The sequence below is a fragment of the Lampetra planeri genome, chromosome 5 (assembly GCF_965212315.1).
Source record: "Lampetra planeri chromosome 5, kcLamPlan1.2.h2, whole genome shotgun sequence".
In the NCBI taxonomy this organism is placed as follows: domain Eukaryota; kingdom Metazoa; phylum Chordata; class Hyperoartia; order Petromyzontiformes; family Petromyzontidae; genus Lampetra; species Lampetra planeri.
The window spans coordinates 1,267,615-1,284,821 of NC_136111.1; the positions used below are offsets into that span (position 1 = coordinate 1,267,615).

The window sequence follows — 17,207 nt, forward strand, 5'->3', positions numbered from 1 at the left end:
GTGTACATTTGCTGACTCCATGCAAAGCAGCCACCGATTTTTTTTTTACTTCCACTTTTGCATTGCAAGACCGTGGGTGATGACGGGGGGGGGGGAGGCCTTCGTCCAGCAGTGGATAGCACACGGCTGCTGCTGACGATGATGACGACGACGGATGGTAGTGACGAGTGAAGGCAATGAGACATTGCCATGTGCGGTTCGTGTGATTGTACGTCACCGTCCTCGTGGTAGTGGCGATGGTGGTGGCTCTACGCTCACACTGAGTGGACCTGGCTATTTCGGCCAGGGGGTTCACACGTCGGCCGTGACCTCCGGGTCACCGCCCCGGTGTCACCGTGACCGGGGAAGTGCCCCGGCCTCCCTTGGCCTCTCGGCATCGCTGGGAGCAGATCTGCAGCTACCGTCAGCCTCGCCACCACAGCGGGGGGAGGAGGAGGACACGTTCACTGCTCCGCCTAAAGGCGTCACGTGGTTTAGAGAGTAACACGAATCGTTTCGTTCGGACTTCGCGGCCAGCCTCGTCGTTTGACAGAGGAAAAATGCGTGCAGGCTGCATGGGGTTACAAGTGCACGCACGACTAGAAACCGGTTGGATTTCACGATTTGTTTATGCAAATTTCAACCTCCCCCTGCGTTTATATGACGTCAAACACTCTTTCTTATAAATGATCGTTTTCCTGTGCGTGCTGGAGACCAGAAGCTGCCTTTACTGGAACTGAACACCCGTCCACTCACCGCGGTGGGTTTCACCGCCGCGGTGCAATAACCCTGCTGCTTTTGCCGAGCTTGTGATGCTCACGTCGGCTCTGTTGGCAATGCGAGTCTTTATATTGTGATAATGGTGACGATGCCTCAGTGGTGAGTCTCGAGGCTGGGTGGGTGGCAGGGAGCCGCTGGCTGGGCCGTGCACCACCACGAGGAAGGTTCCCGCGGTGGCGAGGAGACCTCAACGACCTCGCCTGGTACACAGGAGGCCGTGGGTTCCATCCCCACCCTGACGCCTGCTGCTGTACATTTGGAGTTTGCGTGTCTCTCTCCCCGTGGTCGCGTGGATTTTTCTCCGGGTCCTCCGCTTTTTCCCTCCACATTTAGAATCAACATCACGCGAGTTTTTGGCTGCTATGAATTTCCACGCGATAAGCCACTTCGTTGGGCTATCATTTGTGGCCAGGTCGCTTCTGAAAAAGAGTGGTGTGGATTGGTGGGCCTTACCTGCTAAAATAAAACATAGTTTTATAGTTTAAATGTCCCTTTGGCATCACTGTCACTGTACCCCCCCCCGCCCCCCCCGCCTCTTGTGCCCCCCCCCCCCACCACTGCAAGCGGAGGCAGAGTCGAGCTTCGCTGCTGAGCCACCCGACCAGCTTCTAAGAATGGCGCAACATCAAAGTGGCCGTCGTAGTTCATGTATTTGTTTAAAGAGGGGAGGGGAATCAAGAGGTGGTGGCTGAGAAGGTGGGGGCAGTGGGGACGGGGCTCCCCGTCGCGAGTGAGGGCCCGGGTGCCCCCCGGCTACGGTCACCGGCTCTCTCTCTCGGGGTAATGAACGCCGCCGATGAATCGCCGTCGCGTGAGCAGGTGGCCAGCAGCCTGGCTGGGCGCTTCACCGGCCCAGCGCTCCCTGGGCCCCGCGCGCCCACAGCAGCGCTCACGCAAACGAAAAAAGACACAAAGGAAAGAGATTCCCCCGTATAGCCTTCAACAAACTCTGGGGACCAGTGCTGTGAGCGAGCACCTATTAAGGCCGGCACGGAACACGGAAGAGGGTGTATTTCTAGCATCGTGCCCAGCCACCTTTGTCTCCCAAATGCTCACGTTTTCAAACCGCACGGGTACTCATTTAAGGCTGAGTCAACCTAGGAGACGCCCAGGAAAGGTTCAGATATTCATCACTGGTGTTGGCCGTGGGCGGGAATCAAAACTCGGGTTTTCTAGGGCCCGTGGCGCAGTGCGCTAACCACTGCTCTACCGCTCCCCACGCACACACACACGTACACGCACACACACACGTACACGCACACACACACGTACACGCACACACGCGCATTCTTTCTGCCAAGGCCACTGTCAGTGGCTTGTGGCGGCGTCTCCCAGCGCCTCTCCACGCACATCAGCGCACCACTCCGTGGCTACCGCTCTCCCCCCTTCAGTATTCCTCGGTCGTGAAACGCTGCATGCACCTGACGTGACATCGAGAGCACTGATTCTAATGAAGAAAGAGGTTTAATCTTTCTGTTTGTGTGTGTCCCTTACGGGGAGTGGTGGCGCAGTGGTTAGTGCACTGCGCTAAAAACCCAGCGACCAGAAGTGTATTCCCGGCCACGGCGTGACGACTGGTTCTGAGCCTGTCCTCTGGGCCAGGTCGGCATTAAATGAGCAGCTGGTAGCACCTGAGCATGGCCACACCGCGCCCTCACAGGCAGCATTTTGCCTTGAAGAGATTCTTGCGAACAATATTTGCCTCGACAGGCAATGCAGGCGATACGCGAGACCTTTTGTCTTTTCCCCATATGACACAGCGCTGATGCAGATTAAAATGCAGATCTTGTGCGTGCGTGTCCCACGTGACGCGCACAGTGCCGATTCCAATTAAGAACGACGATCTCCGTATGACCCAGCGCTCTCTGCACACCACGTGGGGCGACGTTGCCGATCGCCGGGCACGCCGAGTGTGTAATTGACTTAGTTTGTATTTGAGCGGCGGAGAAGGCTGGTCAGTGTGGGAAGTGGACCATCGCGGGTCACTTGGGAAGCCCCTGGCCGATGATGGAAATTTGCCCAGGGCCTTTGTGAAGTCACGGAGCGCACGCGAGCGCTGGGATCGGTACGCATCTGTTAGTCTGTTGACGTGAGCAAACGCAAATCCTCGTTTGATGACCGTTCTTAATCCAGATTTTTGCTTCGCCCCACCCGAGTGTCGCAGATGGCCGATTTGCATTTTTTATTGACCGCGTTAAAAATAATTACCCGCGCCGCAGCGTGTCGTGAAGTGGCCGCTGCTAACGATCGACCTCACCTTCTTTACCTCTGCCCGAGCCGACCGTTATCCCCGAGCCTTTGCCGCAGCACAACTTTCAATGACGGTCGTCATTGAAATTTCTTGAACATTCCCAGAAAAAGCCGGCGTTCTCGATGGCCCAAAGGGTCTGGGAATTATTCATGGGTTTTGTTTTTTGACGTGTATTCCGAAAAGGCATCAAATGGGTGCGCACCGCCAGCAAAGAGGAGTGGTTTTTAATGAATACAGAGGTGTATTTACACACCGCGCGGACCGTACAACATCTTCAGAATAATGGAATTCTTTATGAGCCGAGGTCTGCAACTGAAATATCCCAAGACATGCGTTGCCCATCGCCGGCTCGGCCAGAAAAATAATGAATGTTTCCATGGATTTGACACAGGCTCAATGCACGGTGCAAAGTAATGAAATAACAAAATTCCGGAAGACGGTTTGCGAGGAGAGGCCTCTTCCTTGCCTGCCGATGCCGAGCATGGGGAAGCAATAACGTTTATGTGCACGAGATCCGCCCCGCAGAAATGGATTTTCAGCTTCTCCACGCCGGCGCCGAGCAAGGTCTTGGCAAAGCGGTGATCGCGTGGTGTTCACCGCTGTTGCAGCGGAAGGCGACGCGCGTGATGCAGGTGTCGCCGTGAGAATGCATTGAGGCCTCCTTAAAAGTGACATTCCAGATTCTCGGGACAACGTTGGGTTTCTAGTTTTGAATACAGTACCGTCTCACGTTATGTCCTGTATGTGTGTACGGCGGTACAATCCTTGGCGTGCTACGCTACGAACCCGGTTGGGCCCAAGTTCGATTCCTGGCCACAGCTCACATCAGTGGTGAGCAATGTCAAAACCCGGTGCTGACCTCCCACCCCTTCACCGAGCTGCACTAGCCAGAGTGGTGAAGTATGGTTAAAAAAACACCCACGATCGACACGGCATGGGGAGGACTTCGTACATTGCTGGACTGAGAATATCTGTAAGTGATCTATTTAAGCTGATCTATTTTGTTTTCCTTATATATGTCGATATGTATGCAGAAATGTTCCCTGGTAAGCTGCAGTATCTGGAACTTGCTCATTAGATATGCAGGTGGGTATTTCACTCCTTCACGTGGCCTGAAACAGCACTTAGCCTGTCACAAGCACGTGGCGGTTGTTGTTGCTGCTATTCTACATGTCTGACCCTGTCCTGGGCCACCTCTGAGTTCACTCGGCCCTGAATTCGTTTCTGGTGTGTGGCAGGTACTTTCTAAAGCTGGTGGGCCTATTATGATTTATGACAGCCTTTGTTGTGTAATGTTTTAAATACAAATATTTCTCTGCTGCAGTTGTGTACATTCTCAGAATAAACTTTCCTCGGAATATCTACGTATGTATGTGTATATATCTAAATAGATTTCTCCCATTAGTGGGTCATTTCTTTACAGTAAATATTGTTGCGCAAAATTAATCACGTTTTTTTTTTATACACGCAGCGTTACGATGCTATAAAATACGAGCACCAGTCCGGGGCATTTATTCAAAAGAATTGGCGCAGATTGCGAAGCGCTCGTTAAGTTTGCGTTATCAAGTGAATTTATCGGCAACCATAAATCATGCGGGACGGTGATTAAACAAAAGCGAGTGGCTATCCCAGCGTGGCTGTGGCCAACGGCAGCTGCCTCTTACCGCCCTGGAACCCGTTTACTTGTTGAGCCTCGGTCAGCAGCGGGGATAAAGTGAAGCGCTCTTCAGGAGGCGCCTGGTTGCAAAAAGCCCGGCACTTATCAGTGCCGTTGTTTGCTCAGCCTCCTGGCCACTTGGCCCTCTCTGTGCACACTCTGAAAGAATGTGCGGAGGCTGTGGAGAGAGAGAGAGATGGAGATGGAGAGACCCAGAGAGCAGCAGTGACGGACGAGGCACCTGGGTTTGTTGACGGGGAGACCGTGCCCAACCGTGGACAGTCGATTGGGAAGCTCTTCGAGTTAGGATGAAGCGCCGTGAATAGTGGCGACGGCACGAGAGACTGGTGCCAGCAAGATGTGCCGCTGCTCAAGCGTATTGGCACAAGACGGAGGAAAGTGGAAACAAGTGACGAGATGCGCAGCGCACGCCTGCGGGCTGCCTGCCCACGATTCGCGGTGATGACCGTGAATGAACGGGACTCACGGACAGATGCGTGACCTCCACGGGAGGATGGGCCACGCGGCCCAACGGTAGTGCCGCTCGTTGCAGAGGTTCGCGGTTCGAGCTCCCGGGTGAATGCAAAATAGAACACGCGGCTAACCGCTTCATCGTGGTCGATAAAGATCCCCTGGCGTCGTTCGAAAAGAGTGGGCCATTGTGTGCCTGGCGTGAAAAATGTGGAGGGAAAACCCGAGCACCCGGATAGAAATCAACACGACCACGAGGAGAGAGACATGCCAACTCCAAATATACAGCAGCAGGCGTCGGGGTCGGGATCGAACCCACGACCTCCTGTATACCAGGCGAAGGATTTAACTTCTCACCACCGTGACTCAAACTATCACAGACTGTCTGTGACTGACAGCGGAGACTTCCTTCCTGATAGCCTTGAGCCATGAGAACGGTGCCAAGGCTACTTATAGAACGTTGTTAACATGCGTGACCTCCCACCTCTATCCAGAATGTCTGCCCAGTGTGGGAGAGATGGCGCCCTCTATAAGGGCTCCCTATAGCTGCCTCTAGTGGAGGGCTTTCCGCCAGCAGTGGCCTGAGCGAGTAATTGCAGGGCTGCGCCTTAACCCTTACACTGCCCGTGGGTTTTGTTGATACTGAATATAGCCGATGCCGAGCTGATGCCACGAGTGCCCTGCGCTGATGACGCGTCAATGGGCTGCGATTGCTGCTGTTGCCGACACCGCGGACAGGAGCGGTTGTGTGTCGATGGCGCCGCGTGATTGGCGAATTCAGAAATAACGCCGCCGCGTGATTGGTCTATTCAGAGTCACTCTGCTTTGTACTCCCCCTCTCTTTGGCAATTCCTGGTCATGCCACTGAAGGGGCCTTAAGTAAATACTTTAGAAAAGCATAATATACACATGAGTGAGCTAACATGTGCAGCAGTGGCCCCATACACACAGACACCGGATGATGTAATCCTGCTGTGGCTTGCTGCTAAGCAGCGCAACCTTGAAGCACACTCACCTTGTGTTTGAGGAGCACGAACTCACAGTGCAAGCAGCAGGGTGGCAGTGCAGCGGTAACACTCGTGCCTCACAGCAACAAGGGGCCTGGGTTCGAGTCCCGACTGAGGTGCCTCTCAGTGTGGAGTTTGCATGTTCCCCTCCTCTTTCCTCCAGGTTCTCTGATTTCCTCCTGTAGCTACAACAACAAACAAAACGTGCAATGGAATTGGTGTTGGCCAAAATATCCCAATGCTGAGAGGGATTGCCTGCAGGCACTCAACTGGAATTACAAGCAGAGCGGTAACATTGCCCGCGACCGCGATACGTTTCGCAGTACCCTCCAGAAATATTAGTGAGACTCAGAGGCTATAAAGAGAGCACTGTAATTAATGCTGTGCGGTCGAACAGTGTACGGCATGTTGGGTAATCCGACGCTTCAGCGTTAACGCTCGCGGCTCACGGAGACAGATCAAGGCGCGTGGTGGCTGCGTGCTCGTAATGACGATGCCGGCTTTTGTGGAAGGAGACGCACGTTGGGCAACACTGCGTCCGTGTGCGAGCTGAGCAACGGGGGAAGGCGCAGCGCCTCAAAGCGCACCCAGCCTGGCACGAGCGCCGTGGTGACGTCACCGCCACTTAGTGGCGAATGCTGGCTGCTGCTGCTGTTGTTGGGGTTTTGCGCCGGTGGTGTATCGGGTAGCACAATGCGCGACGAACCCAACTGCCCGAGTTGAATTCTCAGCCAACAGTGGGCAATATCAGAACCAGTTCCTGGCCCTCCGCTGGCGTGTAGACAGCAGCACTGGGGAGACGAAGGTGGCTGGGCATGGTGCCTGTCACACTGCCTTCCCGTGCGCCATCACGGCCTAAAATAGCGAATTCTCCAGATAAGAATAGTTTTTTTTTTATAAATCCAGGTCACGAACAGACTGTTGGGGGGAATTTTGTGAGCGAGCACCTACGAAGACTGGCACGGCACTCGAGGGGGTGGGTGGCGAGCACCGTGCCTGGCCACCTCTCGTCTCCCTGGTGATGGTGTTTACACATGCCGCACAAAGTACTACTCATTTAAGGCTGCGTCGACTCAGGGGAGGCCAAGGGCCGGTTCAAATTTTCACCACCGATTATTGATCGTATACGGCGGGATTCGAACTCGGGGCAGTGCAACTTTGGGATCAAATACAGAGAGAGGTGGGGGGGGGGCGGTGTGGAAGCGCGTCTTATAATGCGCGATCGTTCCTCGCTAGCTAACAGCACTTGTCTCTGTTGGCTACACGGGGTGGGGCGGGGGGGGGGGGGCTTTGCTTGCCACTTGACATCGGCTTGCAGCGTTTTGCTCGCTGCTTGCCGAGCCGTGGGGCCGGGGACGCCGCACGGGCAGTCCGAGCGACGTCCGCGAGAGGCGAGGAGGAGAGAGAGAGAGAGAGGAGAGGGGCAGCTGAGAATGCAGAACTCCCCGCTGATGTGCCCCAGCTTTCCCCGAATCTGTGGCGCAAATTAATTAGATAATTACGCCCCTTTCACACAGCACATTAGGGGCACGATATGCAGATGGTGAGCGGGAGTTTTCTGCGATTCCGGGATAAACATTGGGAACGTTTAACAGAGGGGCAAGTGTGTGTGCGCGCATATATACACACACGCGCGCGGCACAGTGTGAGCACTGTTTTAACGTTGAACACATGGCCAACCGCGCTGCAGTCTCTTTCTCTCGCGCTGCACAATGACAAAACTATGTTTGACAGATGTCCCTTGAAAACGCTTGCAATGAGAAAGTGTAGCTTGATTTTAGTGTTCACGAGTTGTCAAGTTTATCCAGCAGTGGATAGCTCATGGCCGGTGATGATGATATTGTTAAGTACACATGGATGTTCACGTTGGAAGAAAATGTGAAGGGGCGTTGGGCCAATTGTGCGGTGCAGTGGCAAGCCGGGGAGTGGAACGCGTCGGAGAGAAATTCCCAGCGTGGAGATGGAGCGATGAAATCTGCATCGCACGCAGGCGCTCGGTGGATTCCTGCAACGCAGGATCGTGAGAGGTGGCAGCGGCTTTGAAAGGCCTCATCCAGCAGTGGATTCAACGTGGTTGCTGCTGCTGATAAAGATTATTATGGAAGCACAGTTAGCCAGCATTTAATCTGCTTGGAAATGAAATAAAAAAAAATCTCACGATTAAAATTAACCATCCGCTCATTTACTCTAATTCCCTTCAACTCGCTATTTAAAACACTGGCATTCCAATTAACAAACATAATTGATTTCGAGCAGAAACTGCGATAGTGCCGTGTCAGCAAACCCTTTAAAGGCAACGTCCGCAGCGGTCGAGTGTGTGTCGTCGCCGCCGTACTTTGTTGTTCGCAGCGCCGAGCTTCTCTGTCCCCCCGACCTCGGAGCGTCTGGCAGCCCGCCGTGGGTCAGAGCGATTGTGTGAAATTGCCGCTCCACCTCGGTGAGAAAAACCTCATCAGCGCAAGGACACAGCGTGAACGCCGCCCGGAGGATCACGTGAGCGCTGCCCCGCCCGTGTTGTTGGCGGGGGGTGTGCAATATGCGAAGGTAAAGGCGCAGCACTGCAGTTGCCTGCTTAAGCCGCTGCTGGCGGAAGGGTGCTCCGCGAGCGGGAGCTCGAAGAGGAGTCGGCTCCCTCCGGACTCTGGAGTGTATTTGGCCAACTCTTCCATCTCGTAAGGGGTGGAAGTAACCCACACTTTACCCCACCACACGCGTGACCTGCCCATCGAGGAATGGCGGTGAACGCGTTGGTGCTGCTGCTCAGCGGGCAGAGTCGGAGCGGGGATGGGCGGGGGGAGGATTTAAGAAACCCCCACCGTTGTTTGAACTGCCGTGCCGGGAGATTGGACCGGCGACCTTGTAAACCAAGGCCAATGTGATAACCGCGGCAGCGTCGTCACAGAACACACCGTCTAATCTGTGGCGATTTTGGATGGGGGTTTTTTTTCCCTTCCAGACCATGACATTCGGTGGGGCCTCAAGGTAGAAACAAACCGCTGGCCCTGGTTACATTTGCAAAGCTTCACTTTTGCTTGGTACATGCGGTGGCCTCGGCCGTGTGCCAGCTACCCCCTTTGCTGCAATTCACTGGCCACTTGCGAAAACACGGGCCCGCATCGTGTAAGGATCAACGGGCCTCTTCCAAGAAAAATGTAAAAAGCGCATTGATTTTCAGAAATTTTGCAATTGTGTGCCAGACCACAAGTATGCTCGATATCGCGCTGTTTTCCAACAAATGCAGGCAGGAAACTTTTAAAAACGTACGCAATGGTCTGAGAATGCACCCTCTGGCACGTATGCCAGTGCTCTTGTACAACAGCCTGGCATGGATTTTGTCAGCTGCTGCTGCTGCTTTAGCCTGGGCTCCAATCTGCGCCGACCCGGCCCGGGTATCACATTCGGCGCCTTCGAGGCACCGAATCCGTGACCATGTGACCCTCCTCTTCCTCCCACAGCAATAAACACGCCAATGCCGCTGCCCCTGTGACCCCCCCCCCCACCTCGATGTCCGATGTGAGCGTGTGTGTGCGAAAATCAGGGAAAACTTATAAACGTGACGGCTTATATATCTTTTTGGAACATAAAACAAATGGGCTTTGCTTCTTCCCAAACGGGTCCCCTGCGGAGGCGAGGATTCTGCCTATCTAAAATTGACCATCGCTGCCACGCGTAGCCACCATTAGCGGTGATTAATGTGCCCAGCGGCGAATTTCACGAAAATCCCACGCCGTTCCATTTCAGAGTCCGCATAGCAGCAGTTGCCAAGAAAGGTGAGGCTTAGCCCCGCTATTAGGGAGACCTATGGCTCGTTACCTCGTGGGCTACGGTATCTGTCAGTGGCTCCACGTGGATGCACGCGAGGGTTATAGCGGAGGCCCAGTGCGTGGCACCGGTGTAGAGTTTCAATCAAGCGCCAGCCGGGAGACCGTTGTGCCACCGTGACATTGCACAGTTTGAGAAGTGTTTTTGTTTTTATTGCCAGGCTCCGTGCTACGGTAAATACAAGTCGCAAGTGGTTTCCTGCTGGAATGAGCGTTGAGACGGTGCTCACTCCTGCATGCAGTTCTGAGCCAGAGGTGGAAACTCCACGTTCCTATGGTAGGGAATGGTAGGGACGAATCCCCCCATAAGACGACCAAATGACTTCCCACGAAGGGGTACTCGTTTTATTGACCCCAGAGGGAGGGTTGATTGGCCGAGTCAAGCCCCAAACCGCTGAAGGCACCAGGCCGGATGCAATTTGCTCTGACTTCAGTAACATCGTCCCTTGCCAGAGGCAACGTGAATCAACAACACCGAGTGACCTGGGCGTCGAGATGTTTTTCCACAGAGAGCCGCGCATTCTCTTCCTTGCCTGTCCACCTTGAATACAAATGCTAAACCCTTTCAGCCACAGGTGCGTCCCTCCGCCTCAGCCCTGAGCACGGCTGCTGTGCTCACAGTGGATGTCTCGGCCTGCTGATACGCACTGCGAGTGACGCGCACAGCCCCCGGCGGGCAACCCACACCCTTTATGCCACCACCATCACCATGAGCCAGGGTCAATCCACTGCTGGACAAAGGCCTTCCAAAGCCGTCGCCACTTCTCACGATCCCCGCGTTGCAATAATTAATAATCCACCGAGCAGCCAGCGCCGCGAGCCGAGCTCGTCGCTCCACCTCCACGGTGGGCGTCCTGCCCGGCGCGCGTTCCGTTCCGCGGCTGCTGCTCCGCTATCAGTCTTGGCCACGGCCACCGTCCCTGCTCGCGATGCCTCCTGCCCCAAGCCCCAAGCCGGCTTGGTTTTCTTAATGGTGTTGATGATGTCATACCCCCCCCCCCGCGCACATGCACGTTATCTATCCTTCTTTATGTCTCTCCGTGCAATCCCAAGGATGCGTCTGCCCACGCTCTTTTTTTTGCGCACTTTTCCACGTTTGCCAGGTGCGTTTTGTCACTGACCGCGTGTCTGAGCCGTGCACCGCGGCAGGCAGCCCGCGCTGCCCGTTGGCCGCCCCGTCGGGAGACGCGAGAGTTTGCGGCGCCCTGTGCCAGGCGGCAGCGGCAGCCACTTTGTATGTACGCACGTACGTGTGCACGTTAAACTTATTTCGCACCGTACGTAGCCAACCGTGCTAATCGGAGGTGCGGGGGAAGAAATCGGAGGTACGGGAGACGTCGCGCAGGCTGCGATGCGTGACGGCCGCAAAGGCAAAGATCCCCCGTGCAGCCTTTACAGGCTTTTGGGGTGAGTGCTGGAGGGCCAGGCATGGCGCACGAGGGGGGTGGGCGGCCAGTGCCACGGCCGGCCGCCTTTGCCTCCCCAGCGGCAATGTTTGCGCACCGCGGAAGTCACTCGCTTGAGGCCGAGACGAACCAGCGGAGGCCCGGGGCCGGTTCGGGTAACCGTCACCGACGTGGGCCGCGAGCGTGACTCGGGTGGCCGTGCTCGTCGCCCAAGCGCGCCGACCGCTGCGCCGCCGCTCCCCGCCGGTCGGCAGCGGCAGCCGCTTTCCGCGCGGACGTCGCGAAGGCCGCGCCACGTGACGGCCACGCGCATCGCACGGTCACCGCTAAGAATAGGAAGGTGCGCTCTTTAATTCGGTCATTCGGTCTAATTGTCCACAACACACGTGGGGTGGGGGAATCATGTGCCCGACAAAATGAAATAATTTGGTGGGCTGAAGGGTTAAGTGCTGCGTTGATGAATGCACACGAGGAGGTGCATTTGAGCATGCCGTCTGACCTTTCCAATGTTTCAAACTTGTCTGCATGCATGAGCCAATTCGGAGCGCCGTAATATGTCACCTCTGAGCACATAGCCATTAATCTTAGTTGCACGGTGTCTTGTTAGAGGAGCTGCCTTTTGTAATATGCAACTCTCACCCCGAGGAGGGACCTTTCACTTGTCAAATTGTTGCAGCTTTGAGGATAAGAATAAAGCCTACAATAATATTCTTTAGCTCAAAAAAATCATGTCGGAGGTTTCTTTGTGATACGCAAAAAAATATATTGCGGGGGGTTTGCGTGTGATTTTCTTTCTAGTTTTTGCCACGAATCTTTTTTTTTTCAAATTATGCCTGCAGGGACTTGCTCCGAAACAGAGTCAGCTCAATGGGAGCGTCTTGGAAGACTTCCCAATGAATGTGACACCTTTAATTACAATGAGTTGTACTCTGGCGATCAGCCGTGACCTGATGGCCACAAATCTGAAGTGGCCTTTGTCTTTTTGGTACTGTGTGGCTAGGCCACCAGACCATCACGTATACATTACTCTCTACCTTGTCAATCCACTGCTGGATGAAGGCTTCCACTTTCCGCTTTGGACACACTTTAGCGAGCGGGTCATTGCGGGCTGGCGCAGCTGGGAGTGGAACGCTAGTGCAGTGGTTAGCACAGTGACCTACGAACTTTAGATACCCGCATTTGATTCCTGGCCACAGCTTACATATTTGGCCCAATTTAAATCTCAATTATAATCAGCTGGCAAATTACTGCACTTGGCCTGCGCATGTGGTGACCACATTGTGGGACGGTGTTCCTGGGCCTGTTGTGTTGCTGCGTCTGCTGCTGCAGCACGCACACAGCAGGACTCCCATCGTGCTCTTGCATGCACGTTATGTGGCCACCACGTGGCACGTTCAATGCTCTCATCCTTGTCTAGACCACCAGCTCAAAACAGCTGAAATAAAACAAGATCGAGTGAAGTCTCACATCTAGCGCATGTGATGAACATGACCCCTTTACATCATATCTCAAGCGATCAGGATTACATTTTTAAATCACGCGTTTTCACCCTTTCCAACAAACTGATTGGGCCTCTGATTGGCTGGGTGGGTTGTTGCTATGTTAGTAATGTCCGTGTTCAAATTAACCAAAATTTAATTGCCACCGACTTCCGTGGAAATGCCTTACCTAGTCGCTGTGAATTGAACTTTCAACGTGGCCCCAATCGGCAAACGTCTTCAAATCCACAACCTGTGGGCCCTCCTCGCAGTGCCTGCGCGTGTTTCTACACAGTTTGCTGTCCCCTGTCATTGACATTGATCCATAGACATAGGGGGACAGTCCTCCCTTTTATCATCGCAGCACCACCTATGACGAGATCACCTGGAATGCGCCCAATCTCATCTTCTTCTCTCGGAAGCTAAGTGGGGTTGGATGCGTGACCACCGCGCGGATGCGTGACCAGCGCGCACAAACAGGGCGGAGGAGCAAAACCCATTGCTGTGCAGTACTTCTGTGCTCCCACGTCTATGCTTCCCACCTCCACAGTACGGTGAAGCGGGCTCCAGTGACCCCGGGGAGACCCCCATCCAGCAGTGGATTGACAGAAGGACCGTCGTGGCTCTGCGGTTTTTGGCTTCCTCCACAGGAATGCGGCCTTTCCACCACCGGCTCCGGGCCGCCAGGGGAGATAAATGGTGAGAGCCGACTCTCGTTTGAGCTGGGATAACCTTTGGCTTGATTTGATGAAATAACTCCCCTATTTACTTACAGCTATATGTACAGTAGATTTCTGCATTTCTTTTTTAAACCCGAGTTGTTGAGCGCAGGCCTGCGATGCGTGTCGCGGTCGTGTCGCGTGTCGTCGTTCGGCGCTCTGGGGGGGGGGCTTCTTCAGAAAGGGGAATTTGCGCAGCTCACTTTCTCGCGTTCCTTGCAGAAGCTCGTCGAGCGAAACGTCGGACATCGCGCCGATCAAAACTCGCGGTAGGCGCAAACCCTTGAACACATCGAAGGGCCGTGCAGCGCGACCAGGAAGCAAAAAAAACAACCTGCGTGGTTTTGTTGTCATCTCCATGGGGGACAAAAAATACGCTTGTCCGTTCGTTGTTGACGGCACATTTCATGCCATCGTTCGGATCAAACCTCGCCGGAATTTCTGGCATTTTGCAGGCGGCGCGGATACCGTATAACTACCCCCGAGGCTCATTAGAGGGATGAGACATTCTCTAACCGCTTCAAGCACGACCTGTAGCGGGAATGCGACGTTTAAGCAAGCAGGAATGTGCCATTATAAATGAAATTCTCGACCTCCACACAAATAAGTCGCTTGAGTTGGGGGGCGGGGCACTCATTTGCTTTCCATATTCAGACCACAAGGTCACCGTTTAGTTTCTTTCTCTCCCCCACCCCCCAATTCGATTCCAATTAACCCATCAGTTGTCGATGTCAAGTGCCGGAAAATGTATTTGAAACTCTCAAAGGGCAGTGAATCACCCCGTGTTAAGGAATGGCCTGTGGAAGGTGATATCACAGGACTACTGCTGAGATCCCTGCAAATGACCTATCTGCACTCGGAGGTATTGTTACTATCCCATGGGCCCTACTGAAGAGATGTTCATTGCAAGGCAGTCAATATGAAAACTAAATTTGAGAGCTTGAATTTTGGCAAATTCAATTTTTTCGTGCGAGCATCGGTGACTGGATGAAGACCACCACACTTGAGAAGCCAGTTTAATCATGGATGGGTGAACACTGGATTCTAACCAAGGATTTCTCATCGGTGCTGGCTCAGTGCTCCGACCTGTGAGCCACCCGGCCACCTCCAAGCGCGTTCATGTGACCGCTGTTCGCGTTCATTCATCGTTACTCAGGAAAGCCTTTCTGAGTCTCTGACACTCATCTTCAGGAGGGGTCCTGTTAAGTTTTCTCAGTCGGAGGCCGATGTTGCTGCTGCTGCTGTGTGTAATCCCATTTGAGTAATTTGAAGGTAATTTTTCAGCATTGAGATGTTTGGCCAATACCGGTGACACTGCGATTGTTCAGCTGCGGAGAGGAAAGCGGCGAACCCAGACGAAGCCCACGCTGGACACGGGAGAACACGCAGACCAGCGGCCGAGTTGGGAGTCGAACCCAGGTGCTTCTAGCTGCGAGGCGCGAGCGCTACCACTGCGTTAGTAATACTGCAACACTTTTAACATCATCTCTGAGCCGAGGGCTGCCACTTGTAGACGTGTAGTGATCGCGCTGTCACGTCAACTGACACGGGTGCACATCGTGCCGTGCTGCCACTTGCCGCATCCATGAGTGGACGCGGAACATTGCGCTTATTTAACGTAGAATTTATACCCTCGCGTCGAAATCGAAAAGTGTTGGAATTCAAATTTACGGGCAGCGTTATGGAGCAAACAATTTGAGTCGTTTGCCCTCGTTTCTGCATTGATCAAAGAGCGTCGTAGACGCACGGCGCTCAGCGCGAACGAGATGTACGCCGCTTAATGGAGCTCACCTCAAAGGAGGTGCTCAATAAAATTAAGATCCTGTCTTCATAAACAAGACGCGCGCTGCTCGTGGCCGCTGTGAACATATTCCATAAAACACCCGGGCACACTCTCTTATAGACAAGACACATTTGCTGTGTGGCAGCTCTCTCTCTCGCGCAGATATCAAGAAAGCCAAAGTGATATGTTGTTTAAACGAGAAATCAAGTTGGTGCCGATTTCCTCTCTCACAACCCTGAGCCAGTGGTTGAAATTCCACATTCCTGTGGTGGGGGCGAGTCTATCCATAGAACGACCACAAAGTGGTACGTGTATTTATCTATCCGTGAGCCAAGTCAAGGGGCAAGCGGGATATGAACTCCGCAACGTTCCCATGGCGAGCCGCTCGCCCTGCCGCTCAGCTGCTGTTCACTTGTCCTGTTGGCTTCGTGGCACGCGGTGACGATGTGTTCATTCTAATCGCTTGTAGCGACGAGCAGTGTACCACCCCGTGGCAGAGAAAAGCCCTAGAAGCCCCACGTCAGCGGACCACTGTGTCCACACCCGAGGGGCACGCATTGTGTATGCCCTGCAGAGAGTTTTCATCGCATGTCAATCAAACGGAACAATATTTTAATTCTCAGCGCTGTAATAAGGAAAGTTGAGTGACAAGCTCAAGTTGAACACGGTTGGTTTTTCGGCAACCGGCCAGGGCCGCCAACTCACTACACTCGGATCTGGTTTAATTACGAGATAAATATAACCAGACAGTATATACGCCTCCTTGCCCGTATCTGTCTCCCCACAACAATCTACAATAGCACTGTGTGGTTTGCTTACCACAGGTGGAATTTACAGGCGGCGGAAAAAGCCCGGATTTGAACCCTTGACGGCGCACGCGGGTTCAGTGTCTCCGACGAGGCATGGGCCCCCTGAGCCTCCAGCCGCCTCCCTCACATGGAGATATTAAACCGGCAATTGATAGTTATGGACAGACATGTTATGCTGACAGAAATCCTATTTACTGGCCCCGGTTGTTGCTCGGCCATCTCTCGCGTACCATTCTCAGCGGTTGTCACACGAGCATGTAAAGATCGGTCTTCCGGCTAACGGTGTTTGATGTACAAATGCTTTAACGAGGCATTTTCCCATCAATTGATCATTAACTCCTTTAATTGTAAGACCAGGAGGGACCTGCATGATGTGGCATAGTGCTGGTTTTTATGGAGCTAATGATTGTTTTAATGTATACTGTGTCCTAAGAAAATATATTACAAACAAGCCAACGTTTTTCCTTACTCTACTGAGGATTCGTGTGGACGCTCATCTCCATTGGCAGCCCTGAGCCATTGTCAGAAATTCCACTTTCCCATACCAGGGTCCAGTCCGTCCAAAGGAAGACCACTGTTCACCTCCCAAAGTGATATGCAGGAATACAACTCGGATGAATGATTGGCTTCACTGAGATTGGGATGCTCACGAACAGACCGTGCCTCTTTAGCCGATTCGGCCAAACAACGGAGTGTACGTGTATTGCTTTGTGTGCGAATGATACGATAGTCGCCCGAGAGAGCAACCGAGCGCCAGGCAGCACAACCCAGCGAGGTGGTACAGTGTGCAGGACAGCTGGGGCAGCTGCCAGCCATCTCTGTAGGTTAACCCACAGCGGTTAACCCACACCTCTGTAGGTTAACCCACAGCGATTAACCCACATCTCTGTAGGTTAACCCACAGCGGTTAACCCACATCTCTGTAGGTTAACCCACAACGGCTCTGGTCCATGATCTGCCAACGAGCCTTGGGCACTTCACTTGTCCCCATAAGTGCACCTAGCCTGGAACAAGCCCCCCGGGTGTGACGTCACCGCTGCTCGGTG

General features: G+C 53.7%; 1 long non-coding RNA gene across 3 annotated transcripts in view; it reads right to left on the minus strand.

The window, feature by feature from the left end:
• LOC144718617 (uncharacterized) overlaps positions 1–17,207 on the minus strand; it is a 64,425-nt gene that overhangs the window by 31,277 nt on the left and 15,941 nt on the right. For all 3 annotated transcript variants that reach the window (XR_013585463.1, XR_013585461.1, XR_013585462.1), the window contains one exon: positions 6,154–6,330. This is a non-coding gene — a long non-coding RNA (uncharacterized LOC144718617). The remainder of the gene's footprint in view (positions 1–6,153; positions 6,331–17,207) is intronic.